We start from the raw sequence: 14,328 nt of genomic DNA on the forward strand, positions 1-14,328 counted from the left end.
AAGCTGTTGCAGTCCAGCTATGTTCGCAGCTACTGCAGTGCAGCTTTGCTCGTCGCTACTGCAGTCCATCTGATCGAAGCTGCTGCAGTCCAGTTATGTTCGCAGCTCCTGCAGTCCAGCTGACCGCAGATGCTGCAGTGCAGCTTTGCTCGTCGCTACTGCAGTCCATCTAATCGAAGATGCTGCAGTCCAGCTATGTTCGCAGTTCCTGCAGTCCAGCTGATCGCAGCTGCTGCAGTGCAACTTTGCCCGTCGCTGCTGCATTCCAGCTGATCGAAGCTGCTGCAGTCCAGCTCTGTTCGCAGCTCCTGCAGGCCAGCTGATCACAGCTGCTGCAGACCAGCTTTTCTCAATACTGTTACTACCCAGTTTTTCTTATTACTGCAGAGGGCAGTTTTTTTTGTGGCCTTCGCAGTCCAGTTTACCGCAATAACTACAATCCAGTTCCGCAACAACTATTGTGATCTAGTCGAAATCACTACTGCTATCCTGATTCATATAACTATTGAAGACATATAAAGATCGATGTCACATCCAGTAGCACAACCAAGACCATTGGAGGTCCAACAACACACAAAGTCTGTTACCATCTCAACTACTAAAGGGTCACACCCTCTCGCTCGCAACTACCACAATCCAGTTTTACATCAATAGTTACAACTCACTTTCAACACCACTCCGCTCCAGCATCACGCTTCCGTTGTAGTTCAGTTCAGCCTTCAGTCCATTTTTTGCATACAACAACGATTCATGCCCAACTGTTGCCCGCCGATCTCCCAGTCACAATAGCCCCACTTGGGGGCATCTTGATTGTGATTTCCACAAACAACAAGGGAAGCTTGCAAATCACCTCAGAATCAATAATCCACACTTGGGGGCGAGTTTTGTCATTGACTAAGGAAAACGAAAATTTCTTAACCCCCAACAAGTTGGAGGTTAAGAGGGGGTGATGTTTGTACCATAAGTAAAAATGCCACATAATGGGCCAAATTGATACTTGAATCATCTTTTGGCCCTCATCCAAGCCCGCTAACCAGTCAACCGAAGCAGCCCACCATTCTTCCCTGTATTACATAAATTCAATGACCGTCAATGGTCAAAGTCAACACCCGGTCAATGGTCAAAGTCAACGCCCGGTCAATGGTTAAGGTCAATAGTAAAAGTCAACCATCAGTCAATGTCAAGGCCGTGTTGCCGATGGTGCTGCCATGCAGTTTCCATCCATGTTGCCAATGGTGCTGCCATGCATTTTCCACTCATGTTGCCAGCGGTGCTGCCAACCAATTCCCAGCTAAGTACCCTATCGCACTGCCAGCCAGTCTCTACCCGTGCTGTCAGCTGTGTTGCCAGGCAACCTCCATCCATGATGCTAGCAATTATGCATGTCAGTCATTCAATCCAGTCTGCTAGCCAGCATCCATCCATACTGCCAGCCATTATGCCTGTCAACCATCAATCCAGTCTGCCAGCATGCAGAATTAATTCAGGAAGCATGCAAAGGCAGTTTCATGCGAATTAATTCAGGAGGCATGCAAAGGAAGTTTCATGCGAATTAATTCAGGAGGCATAAATGAGCAGTTTCATGCAGAATTAAACATGGAGGCATGAATGAGCAGTTGCAGAATTAAACATGGAGGCATGAATGAGCAGTTTCATGCAGAATTAATGCAAGGGAAATAAATACCATTTATATTCAGGATTGTATAAATAGAGGGAAGATAATTCTGAAAAGGGGGGAAGAAAAAGGGTGAGGGAGAGGTAGCTAATAGAGAAAAAGATACACTGTAATACAAATATCAATAAAATATTACTCTCCAAAGGGATTCGTCAGTGGACGTAGGCAAACCATGTCGAACCACGTTAAATCTGTGTGTCTATCATTTCTGATTATTTCCTGTTATTAGCCATGTTTTTTATCAACAACACCAAAATCATCGTGTTTAGTGCCTGGAAATATTTCTGGGTGCAAACAACTACTATAAATCTGGATACACGAACATACACGTACCATCTTACATACTGGCACAACTATTATAGGCCGAAGCCGTAGTACATGTACCCAGTACACGTACCAGCGTAGCTATAGTTCGACCATGACTTTTGGTACACACACCAATGATGCAAACCCAAAAATTTCTGTTGACTCGTGAACTCATGTTGGTACAATACATAGTATGCATACCGAAAAAAATCTGTAGACTCCTGAACTTGTTTTTTCTTAAGGGTATAAAACCCGGTACACGTACCGTGACAAAATAACTCACAAATTGGAAAGTAAGTCCACGTACCAAGTACATGTACTTACATAGTCGAATATTTTCAGATGCATCAGAATTATTTCTATGAGATAATCGACGTTTGAACAACTCTTTAAAAAATACATCTAGACAAATTTGATCACATTATATCCTATGGTTTTCACTCAAGATTAAAGTCTTAAAGTTTTATATGAAAATGGTTAAGATTATAGTTCGTCTGGATAGTTTCGACAAACCTTTCATGAACAAGTCATTATACACGGTTCAGTAACGGTTCATCCTAACCAGAGTGTATATTTTGTTATGTTAAACTCAAATCAAAGATTCATCTAACGGTGTCTATTGATTGCTTGATTACAAAGCTACCTTAGCTTAAATCTAAAGCAACCTTTGATTTTGAAAGTCTATATAAGGAGAAGCTCAAGCAACTGGGATCTTTTGAATCCCTGACACTTTTCTTGTGTGTCCTAGTTGTAAACTACAGTCGTCCTTTCCTTTAAACTTTTGTAGGTTTAGTGACTAAAAAGGCTTCATTAGGGATTCGTGAATCCAGGTCCGACTATCTTCATCTTGATAGTTCGTGTATCCCGATCTTGCTACTGATTGTTGAGTCTCACTCCGATTAGGTAAGATATGTAAAAATAACAAAGTTTATTCGTCTCAAACTTTGTGATTCCACAAGTATATTCCTCTATAACGATTCTTTGTTGAAATCGGAGTAGTTTTTACTTGTGAGGTGAATAATAATCTAGGATGCTCTTCGGGAGTCATAAGTACCGGATTTTGAGGTTTGCTAGACTTACTATATTGCAAACGATTTCCTATCTCACCTTGACATTTTGATCAAAACGAAAATCATATATAGGCTTATATGTGGGAGGCAGATTGGTTTAAAGTCTTTAATTGAGTTGAAGCAACTCTTAGGCTGTAAAGGAAGTCATCTAAGAGAATCAATTGCGCAGAGTATTGCGAGATTTAAGAGGCGTCAGGAGCGTGACTGTAATAGAATTACTATGACGTTGGATTCGGTCTCAACTACATTCCAGTCCAAAGTATTGACAGTATGCTAGAGTATGTAGTGGCTTAACACAGTTTGGTGTTCAAATCTGGACAAGGTCCCGGGGTTTTCTGCAACTTGCAGTTTCCTCGTTAACAAAATTTCTGGTGTCTGTGTTATTTCTCTTTCCGCATTTTTTTTTATCTTTATAATTTAAATATCACAGGTTGTACGTAAATCAATCAAGTAGATACATCGTAATTGTTGGATACGACTTGATTGATCTTGGATATTGATCTTTGGAATCGTCCAAATACTCTCACGGTACAATCAGGTTCACAGACTTGTTTCCGTTTACATATTGATTGTGAGAGAAAGAGATATAAACTCTTAATACAATTCCTGATTGAGATTTATTAAGTTGTAACTCTCGGAATTGTATTTGAGTTCAGTCCATAGAGGTTGCCAAAGAAAACGTTGGTGGTGTATTTTGGTACCCCTGCATTTTCAATATGGGTCACTCAAACTAGATTAAAGTATTGATAAGATCTTTCGAACTTTTGTTAGAACTAAAGACAACTTTTGATCATCCATTGTTAACAGATATCGTTCTATGTGTGATCGATCATAAATGGATTCAATTTTGAGTTGTGTAGGTACTTAATAAGGCAATTGAATATTCAAAGAAGAAGAAGATTTTTCTTATTGGTTTTCGTATATCATGATTTGTGAACACATCTTGATCGACTGGGATCCAACTTAGATTAGATTTATGTTATCATAAAGTCATTTAGATCGACAACTATCATTTTGTGGTATTCTTCAACATCTGGATTTGATAGTTGTGAATCCGAATCTTATTTATTGATTTGGATTGATCTTACCCGAAAAAAGAGTTTACTTGTTTAAATGGAAGAGCCTTTGTCATAGCTCAGAGAATCTTTTTCTAAAAGATTGTTGGAGTAGATACCAAATAACTTTGTTCCTTCACTGTTTGGAAGACGATCAGAATGAGTTGGGTGATTAAGACTTTATATCAATAAAGTAACTCAAGATTGATTTTCTGTTATGGGATTCACGTGTGTGATCGTTTGGTCGTAGACGCAAGGATACTGAAGGAACTAAGTAACTAGGGGTAGATTACTTGGTCTCAACTATATATATGAAGTTGGCATTGTACTTTGTGTAGCGGCTTAATTTTGAGAGTATTCAAACTGGACTAGGTCCCGGAGTTTTTCTGCATTTTCGGTTTTTTCGTTAACAAAAGCTTGTGTGTGTTATTTACTTTTATTTTTCGCAATTATAATTGTTAATTATAATTAAAAGTAAATACGCTTGTACGTTAATCCTAATCACTTGAATTTGATCATATAGTCAATCGGTCTTGTACCGTAACTATTGTCAAGTGAATATTCAAGTTGTTGTATTGTCTCTACTTTGTCCATAGACAATCACACTTGGTATCAAACTAATAGGTTGAAACAAAAACATTGTGGTGTATTTGGATACCCTCGTCTTTTCAGTATTGATATTGCTATGGAAACGTTTGGATTTGGTCATGTTTGGAGGAGCTGGATCAAGTGGTGTGTTTCAAACGCAATATTTTCTGTTCTTTTTAACGAGGAATCCACTAGCATGTTCAAATCTCAGGAAAAAATTAGACAAGGTGACCCATCTCACCTTTTCTATTTATCATTGTCGCTGAAATTCTTTCTTTGATGTTGAAAAGAGATGTTTCTATGGGTATAATTTCTGGATTTAGAGTGACACCAAATGGGATGGTCATTCCAATCTACAAATGATGTTATTGTGTTGTTGGATGATTCCATAGAGAAAGTTAATGACTTAAGGATTGTTCTTTTTGGCTTTTATTTGTCAAAAGAACAGAGATTGATAACGATTTCTAGTGTACTGGCCAGCCTACCAATTTATTATCTGTCAATGTTTCAGATGCCGACAACAATAATGAAAGATATGGAAAAGAGTATGAAGGATTTCTTGTGAAGATCCACTTTGAACTCTAAGAAGGCAAATTGGGTTAAATAGGTTAAAAACTTGTCTCCCAAAAAAGAGAGGTGGAATTGGTATCAAGAGGATAAAATTTTTCAACAAAGATCTTCATTGGAAGGAAATTTGGAAATATGGTAATGATATAATGATGAAAACAAAGGCTCTATGGAGGCAAATAATACACCACAAATTTGGAGGTAATTCTAATGCTTTCTTGCCTAATTCTTCCTCAAAATCTATTGGTCTAAGTTTGTGGGTCGGTATCCTATAGGCTAGATCACATCTCCCAAAACTCTAAGTTTCATATTAAAAGTGGAAATAAAGTTCTTTCAGTAGGCTTATAAGTTATCGAGGAAAAAAGATTAAAGAGTGTGCATTTTAGATAATTGTGCTTGAAACTTCGGTTTCCATAGAAATTTGAATGAGCAAGAATTAGGGGAAGTAATCATGTAACTGCAGTTACACCCTTTCAACATTATGAGAGAGGCTGATTTTGATGATATGAGAATATGGGACGCAGTTGGAGTAAATTTTAGTGTCGCAAATTGTTATGAATCATTATATGTTGGATGGTACCTATCTTAATATGGTTATATCACATCTTTCCACAAAGTTTCAGCGATTGAATCGCACAAAATCACGTCCAAAAATCGATCGAAACATCTGCCAGTTGAAGAAGAAAATTTCCCGCCAAAATGAAAATTCAAAATTTTGAAGATGGTGTCCCCCTATCCGATCTTGGGGTGCGAATAGCATCTTCCCTTTTGGGGTGACCTGGGTTGCCCCTTAGTAATTGAGTGCCCCTTAACCAATGATGAGAGTCCGAATAACAAATGTCCTCCGGGGGTGCTCCGTGCAACTTTTCGAGCCGAATTTTCCAACAATAATTATTTTCCAAAAATACCTACAAACACACAAAACACCATAATAAGGACGAAAACAAGTACTAACAATACGAAACATTGCGGACAAATTAGACACATAAATGCGTCTATCAAATACCCCCAAACTTATTATTTGCTAGTCCTCGAGCAAAAATAAAAAATAAAACCGAGTTAATCTCGGGAGGGTTTACCAGAGGTGTACCCACAAAACCATTACTCCAGACCCTAGCTATCTATGTCGAACCTTGGAAGGCACTAAAGAATCTCCTTGGTTGGCTTACAATCACTGACTACAGGAGGAAGTACCTTGATGCGAAATTCCAATTGTTGTACACGAGTTTACACTCAAGCATACTAAAATTCATATAAAGTGACAGAGCTCTACTCAGATAGTTGCACTATGGACATCATATTCGGAGTCAAACTAATCATATGGATAGAAAAAGGAGATGGAAATAGAAAAATGTAGATGGTTTTGATGTTAACCAAATGATCGATGTTTCACATATCTGTCTGAAGGCCACTGCCAGAATGAACCTATCCTAATGGACTGAGATACCGGTCTAACTAATATCAACACAACTGGCATATACAAGGGAACCAGTGGTCAGTAACTTAAATCTAGATCAACAAACTGGCAAATACAAGGGAACCAGAAGTTGACTACACAGAACAATAACCTTTTTTTTTTTTAACTTAACGACATGAATAGATATTTTTGATCCAAGCGCATGCTTCTTGTCAGCAGATTACACGATAGTTCCCACGGGTCCTGCATTCCACGCTTTCTTAGGCGACGGAAACATGGAGAACACACGCATATTGCTATCCAAGTGTTAATACTTATTCCGATTGGTCTAACTGGTCCGGTCTTTTTTTTTTTTAGTAACTCAGTCACTCTAATTCACCCTAGCAGTGGTAACAACTTGAATCGTGTGCCCCACCTAATCATTTAGAGAAACATAGTTTAAAATGAAAAAATAAAATAAAAAAAGAAATGAAAAGGAATCAACGAGATATGGTGCAACTATCATGTTATTTCTAACACCTGAGATCTGTGCTTTTATGAATAGACTCTATAGATGTTTCCATCTAATCAGATTGGTTTCTCAACTCCTACAACCAAGATGCTTCCATCCACTTAGATTAGTTAGTGCCATCCTGAATACGCATAAATCTCTAGGCTCTGGAGCGTATTTATTTAATGCAACTAAAAGATTTTCCCATACCCCGAAACTTAAATCTAACATTGTCCTCAATGTTTCCAATGATAAAATTAACAGCATGAACGAGGAGAAATTGTTACCACTTGAAGAAAAAAGGGTTGAGGAAAGATATTACCGTGTTGCGTGAGATTGGGTTACCTCCCAAGAAGTGCTACGTTTAAAGTCTTCAGCCAGACATCAAATACCTCAAAAAGGATCTTCACCTTCCAAAGTCATATACCAATAGCCGAAAAAGTTGTGGGTCCATAATACCAAATAGAGCTAACCCCAATATGAGACAACTGCACTGGTTAAGAAAAATGAACAGAAGGAGCACATCTTCATCTAAGGTTTCTTGCAAGACAACCGGATCTATCCAGAACCTCCAGTTGGGCTTCATAAGAGTGTCTTGAAAAATAGATTCATCCGAAAAACGGGTTTCTAATATATGGATTTCCTCCTGAACAGTATCAGGCGGATCAGGTTGTGGAGTCTGAATAGACTCAAGCGATACCTCAGATGCACTAGGCTTGAGTCCCAAGTTAGGGACTTCTACTGGGGATAATTGACAATCTCTACCCCCAAATTTAGGGTAATCACTATTCTCCGTAAGACCTTTAACTATGGCTTGAATTTCCAGATCCGGAGAGTATTTAAAATACTCTAGAGCTTCTTTTAGTTCACTACCCCCAAACTTAGAGTTTTGGGTGTCTCTAGATAAACTAGTCGCAATATTCCTAATTTCTAGACCATCCGGTTCCTGAAAAAGGTCAATTGCTTTCTATGAGTTATAATCAGGTGGTTCATCCTCTAAATTCTTTTGAGGTATACTATCTATAGGACTTATATGTTTCATATCCTCTATGGTCATCCCTAGAGTTTCCTTATTGTGTTGAAGCACGGTTACTGGCCTAATCTCATGATCACTATCCAAATCGGAAGTTATAGGCAAAATCTCAGATGGGCCTACAAATGCATAATTGGGGTCCAACTTAGGAGAATCTTTAGGCTCTTCGAAATAAGGGCTTAAGGTAGATTCGGTAGCTAGTAATGGTTCAAACCTAGATTTCCATCTATCGGTATCTAACATAGAAATGGAATCCAACAGAGAATTTACTTGTTCAATGTTGCTATCATCGTCGAAATCCATGCTAAAACGGGCTAGAAAACTCTCTAATGGATCTTCCGGTTCGGTGTTTGGTACAGACTTCGGAACTAAGGTTCCTATCATGTTGACCTCTTCAATGCACGTGTCATCTAGCTCAGAATGTAGCTTATTGACATTAAAAATATTCAACTCAATAGTCATATTACCAAAAGATAGATTCATAATACCATTTCGACAGTTTATGATCGCATTAGACGTGGCTAAAAACGAGCGACCTAAAATCACTGGTATTTGGTTCTCTGGGTCAGAGATAGGTTGGGTATCTAGGATAATAAAATCCACTGGATAAATAAACTTGTCAACCTCTATGAGAACATCCTCGATCACACCACGAGGAACTTTAACGGACCTATCAGCTAACTGTAGTGTTATCTGGGTAGGTTTCATCTCACCAAGTCCTAGCTTAAGGTACACATGGTACGGAAGTAAGTTCACACTGGCTCCTAAGTCAAGCAACGCTTTCTCAACACGGTATTTACCTATTGTACAAGCAATGGTAGGGGACCCTGGGTCTTTATACTTAGGAGTAGTGGTATTCTGAATAATAGAACTCACATGACTAGCTATGAAGGCTTTCTTCTGGACATTGAGCTTACGCTTTCGCGTACACAAGTCCTTAAGGAACTTGGCATAAGAGGGAATCTGCCTAATTGTATCTAGTAGTGGAAGGTTGATAGTTACCTGCTTAAAAACCTCCAATATATGATTAAAGTTGGACTCCCTCTTAGTCGGAACTAGCAGCTGGGGGAACGGGGCTCTGGGAACAAAGCCGGGCTCATCAGGACCCACATTGGTCTCTTTGGAGACTCTATCAGTCTCCTCATTTTCTGGTTCACAAGGGTGAACTACATCATGTTCACTATCAGGCATGGAAACCTTGTTGTCTATCACTCTACCACTCCTAAGGGTTTTAATAGCATTCACATGATCAGATGGTCTTTCACCTATTTCATTAATTCCTCTAGGGTTGGGTTGAGTCTGACTAGGAAACTTACCTCTTTCTCTTAAAGACTCATTTATCTGACTAACCTGGGTTTTCAAATCGGAAATAGCCTGAAAGTTAGCCTGACCTATTCTCTTATTCTCTTCTAAACCTTGAGCAACAGATTGCTGAAACTGCACAGTGTTACGAGTCAACAAAGCAAGAGACTCTTCTAAATTCATAATCTTCTGATCTGAAGGGTTCTGAAACTGTGCTGGATCTGAAGGATTCTTAGTATAGCCAAAACCTGGGGGAGGCTGAGAATTACTAGACTGGCCTTGTTTCTGGCCTTTAGACCAAGAAAAATTAGGATGGTTTCTCCAACCAGGGTTGTAGGTCTCTGAATAAGGATCAAACTTCTCACGGTTCTCAAACCTAGCATTGTTATAAATAGCATGAGCTTTCTCCTCACTAATCTGACCTTCCCAAAATGAGTTATCGGGCTCTATTCCACAACTAGAGACTTGGGCGGCTCTACTAGGTTCAACAAGGGACCTATTTTTAGGCTGATTCAATTCCAAAGCTTTTAACCTTCTAGATAAAGCAGCAAACTTAGCATCTGAACCAAAACTTGTATCTACCACATTGGTGCTACTTCTATTGACCAAGAGTCTTTTAGGGGGTTCAACACAAGACTCCCACTGTTGGGATTTTTCAGCGTTAGCTCCTAAGAAGGTAAAAGCATCTTCAGCATTTTTACTAGTGAACTCACCAGCGTACATAGATTCGACCATAGCTTTGGTCGAATAGTCCAAACCATTATAAATAATCTCTACAAGTTTCATCTTATCAAATCAATGGTGAGGACACTGGGATAGAAGATCATTGAATCTCTCTAAAAATCTATAAAGAGACTCTCCCTCTTGTTGCACACTAGTACTAATGTTCTGCCTAACAGCTGCAGTTTTATGCTTAGGGTAGAACTTCATATAGAAGGCAGTGATAAGTTCCTGCCATGTTTTTATGGATTCAGACGGTAGGTTGTTCAGCCAGGTCTTGGCTTTGTCTCTCAAAGAAAAGGGAAACATCTTAAGTTTCAAGACTTCATCGGTAAGGTCCTTTATCCTAATTGTTCCACAAATTTCCTCAAAGTCCCTAATATGAAAATAAGGGTTCTCATCATCCTTTCCTAAGAATATAGGGATCATCTGGAGAATACTAGGTTTTATCTCGAAATTAGCCGTAGTGGCTAGCAATTTAATGCAAGAGGCTCGGGTAGACCTAGTTGGGAACATGTAATCTTTCAAAGTTGTCATTGCTGGCACAACAGAAGTACTAGGGGTAATTTCCTCACGAAGAGACAGATTCTCAAAACTGAAGTTTCCAAAAATAGGGCTCTCAAAAGAAGAGTCTTCGAGCTCCCCACTTTCACAAGAAGAACTTCTAGGCTCGTCACTAATCAAACGGCCAAAAGTATTTCTTTTCCAAGCCCTTTCTGGCATACACTAAAAAAAAAAGTCCTAAACGGAAGGGAGGTTCTATGCAAACACAAACAAGGCTGACTTCACCACAACAAACCTACTGATTTCTAGCAAACAAAAAGCATGATGGCTCCACTTAGATTGTTTCTAGACCAGCTTCTAATCCTTCGAAAAGGAATTCGTTACAATCTGAGCAAATTCTCTGGAATCAGCACGAGTCAAAGTGAGTTGAATAGAGGCGAGGGAAGCTCAGTAGAGCTTTGATACCCAAGGCCTCATCGGTATTCAAGGCGGCGCAGTCACGCATTCAACTCACAGAAACCATCCTGAACTTCGAAGTATGCTCAAAAGAGTAACCAATATTTTTCGAATATTGTCCTATTAATCTCTTTACCCTATATGTCTCGTTCTATTCAAAATTTTAGGCTTAGGTTCGCGTTTGGTTTCGTTTTCCTAAGGCGGGCAAGAAGAGAACGGTGATGAAATCCGAACCCTTATCTTGTATGGCCAGTCCTTTCCCTTTACTAGGAATTTAAAGCAACTGGTTCAGTCCTCATATATAATCACCTTAAGGCATACAGTAAACCCGCTTGCAGGAGATTCGCGGGTGTTTCGAAAGACTTACCTCCCGTACCAGACGGGCGAAGAACCGCTGAAGTCGACTCGGGCCACGACTCCTATGTCATGTACGAACCCGAGGGGCCGAGACGATATTGTAATCGTCTTCCTTCCCTGCAAACAATTTGTATTTAAGGGTACCCTTCTGTAGGGTTTAAAAAAAAATTGTCCAAATGTCAAAATGTCCAAAGTCCAAAATAAAATGCAAAAGAAAAGGAAAATATAAAAAAATTATAAAAGCTAAAAATAAAAAAAATAAATGAAAATGTCTCACTCTTTCTTTTTTTTTTCTCTCTTTTTATATATATAAAAAAATATCTTTTTCTTTCGCTCCTTTCGCTTTGCCTTTTACTCTAAGTCTTTAGTATCCAACTTCAAACCTGCAAATCAAAGACACACCCAAAGAACCGTAAAGAGGAACAAATAAAAATAATAAAAAAAATCTAAAAATGCTACCTAAACACAGGGTCCGCGTCGGCGGCGCCAAAAATTGATGGTTTTCCAAAAGTTGTTGTAATAGTGGTAAATAATAGGTTCTTTTCAGACTTGTGAAGGAAAGAATTTTTAGATTTAAATAAATATTGCAAATTTGATTCAAAAAGTGATGTCAAGATTTTGGAGAAACTGGGGCTAAGGGTTCCACTATTCTATCAATTCCAAAGTGATATTATTATTATTATTATTATTATTATTATTATTATCCAATTTCCCATTTAAGTGATTCTAATTATTGCAAAAATAGATTTTATAAAAGAGCAATTGTAAGTTGAAAGCATGGAATATCAAGAACTCAAAGTTAAGCATATACCATCAATTAAAATAATAATTGCTTAATAAAAATCATTGGAAAAACTCTTTTGTTCTAGGCAAAAAATCATAATTTAAATTGTATAAATTATTTAAAATAGAAATTACCACTTTTTCATTGTCAGAATAGCTTCCTCCGTCGCCCCAGAGGATGGGTTTAGCTCCTCATATCAATCATGGTCTCAAAAGATTGGTCTATGGCTCAAAAGATGATCAAAAGAGTGAAAAGGTATGTAACTGTGAGTTTGTAACAGTTATAATTATTACAAAACTCGCTGTAACGGAAGAACGAAAGTGTACTGTTGCAAACTTTATTAATTGCTGGAATAATTGTTACAAAACTGTTACAAAGAGTTTGGTTTTGAAAGTTTAGGCCACGGTTTCTGCGACTGTTTTCAACTATCGAGTTCACTATTCACCTTCTTCCCCGACTGCAACTCGGCAGTTTCTCTGTAATTTTTTTTTTTTGTTTCTCAGCTTCCCTAAACCTCCCTATGTCTCGACAGACCCTCTATGAGTTCCCAACACCCTATATATACTCCACAGGGCCAAAATATCTCGCCATAACTTCATATAATCTTCCATTATTCTTCACTGTCTGTTTAGGAAATAATTTAGATATTTGATTTCTCCACGAGTTCTGAAGATGCCAAATTACTATATTTATCTCCTTCACACTCCAGATGGTTGTTAGAGTCATCCCAGCATACGCAAACTCATTCCAACTCATGCAAATCCCATGACAGTCTCCATACAATGACGTGCTCCCTGTTTTGCTCCACAATTTGATTCAGCCAATTCTGGCCCGAGATAACACCTGAAATAGCTTAATATGGTTATATCACATCTTTCCACAAAGTTTCAGCGATTGAATCGCACAAAATCACGTCCAAAAATCGATCGAAACATCTGCCAGTTGAAGAAGAAAATAACCCGCCAAAATGAAAATTCAAAATTTTGAAGATGGTGTCCCCCTATCCGATCTTGGGGTGCGAATAGCATCTGCCCTTTTGGGGTGACCTGGGTTTCCCCTTAGTAATTGAGTGCCCCTTAACCAATGATGAGAGTCCGAATAACAAATGTCCTCCGGGGGTGCTCCGTGCAACTTTTCGAGCCGAATTTTCCAACAATAATTATTTTCCAAAAATACCTACAAACACACAAAACACCATAATAAGAACGAAAACAAGTACTAACAATACGAAACATTGAGGAAAAATTAGACACATAAATGCGTCTATCATATGCCTCAAAAAATCACGGTATGCCTTAAAATAGGTTTCCTTATCTGTATGTTGTGTTTTTGTGCACCACATAGCCTCACCTAGGTTTGGCAATTTAAACGATGTCTTTTCGTTCCGCGCCAGGCAAAAGTGAGTAAGTAATACGGTAACAAACAAGAATTGAATATGGACCTATTACTTCATTTTGGTTAACTTTTGGTTGCAGAGGGAGATGGAGAGAAGAGATTTGAGATATTATCTCCTTTTGACGTGCTCATCACCTTGTAAAATGGAATCGAAAGGCAGCAGAGACTCTTGATAATGAAGCACCCATTTCAAGACTTTTACACTCTATCTCTACCTCTACCTCATAACTAGCTCCAAATAAATTCATGGATCTGACTTCTGAGGACCACAAAGAAGATTGTGAACATGTAAATCACGAAGGCATCTATATGTTCACAAACAATGTTCGCACTCTATATACATACTCGTACTGATGAGATGATTGCATTGATTCCTTGGCTCAAAATATTCGGGTTTATCATAGCCTCATCTAATATCATCACTAGAGGCGTTCACATAGAGGAAGATAAAGAAAACGTAGTATAAAAGTAAAACTCGTGGAGTATCAAATGAACGTAAAGTGCTGAAATGTAAATAAGACTGGGATTTACGTGGTTCAGCACTAAGGCCTACATCCACGGGGTTGTCGTTTCACTATGCATTAGATGATTACAGAGGTAGTCGAATGA

Source organism: Papaver somniferum, chromosome 6 (assembly GCF_003573695.1).
Source record: "Papaver somniferum cultivar HN1 chromosome 6, ASM357369v1, whole genome shotgun sequence".
NCBI lineage: Eukaryota > Viridiplantae > Streptophyta > Magnoliopsida > Ranunculales > Papaveraceae > Papaver > Papaver somniferum.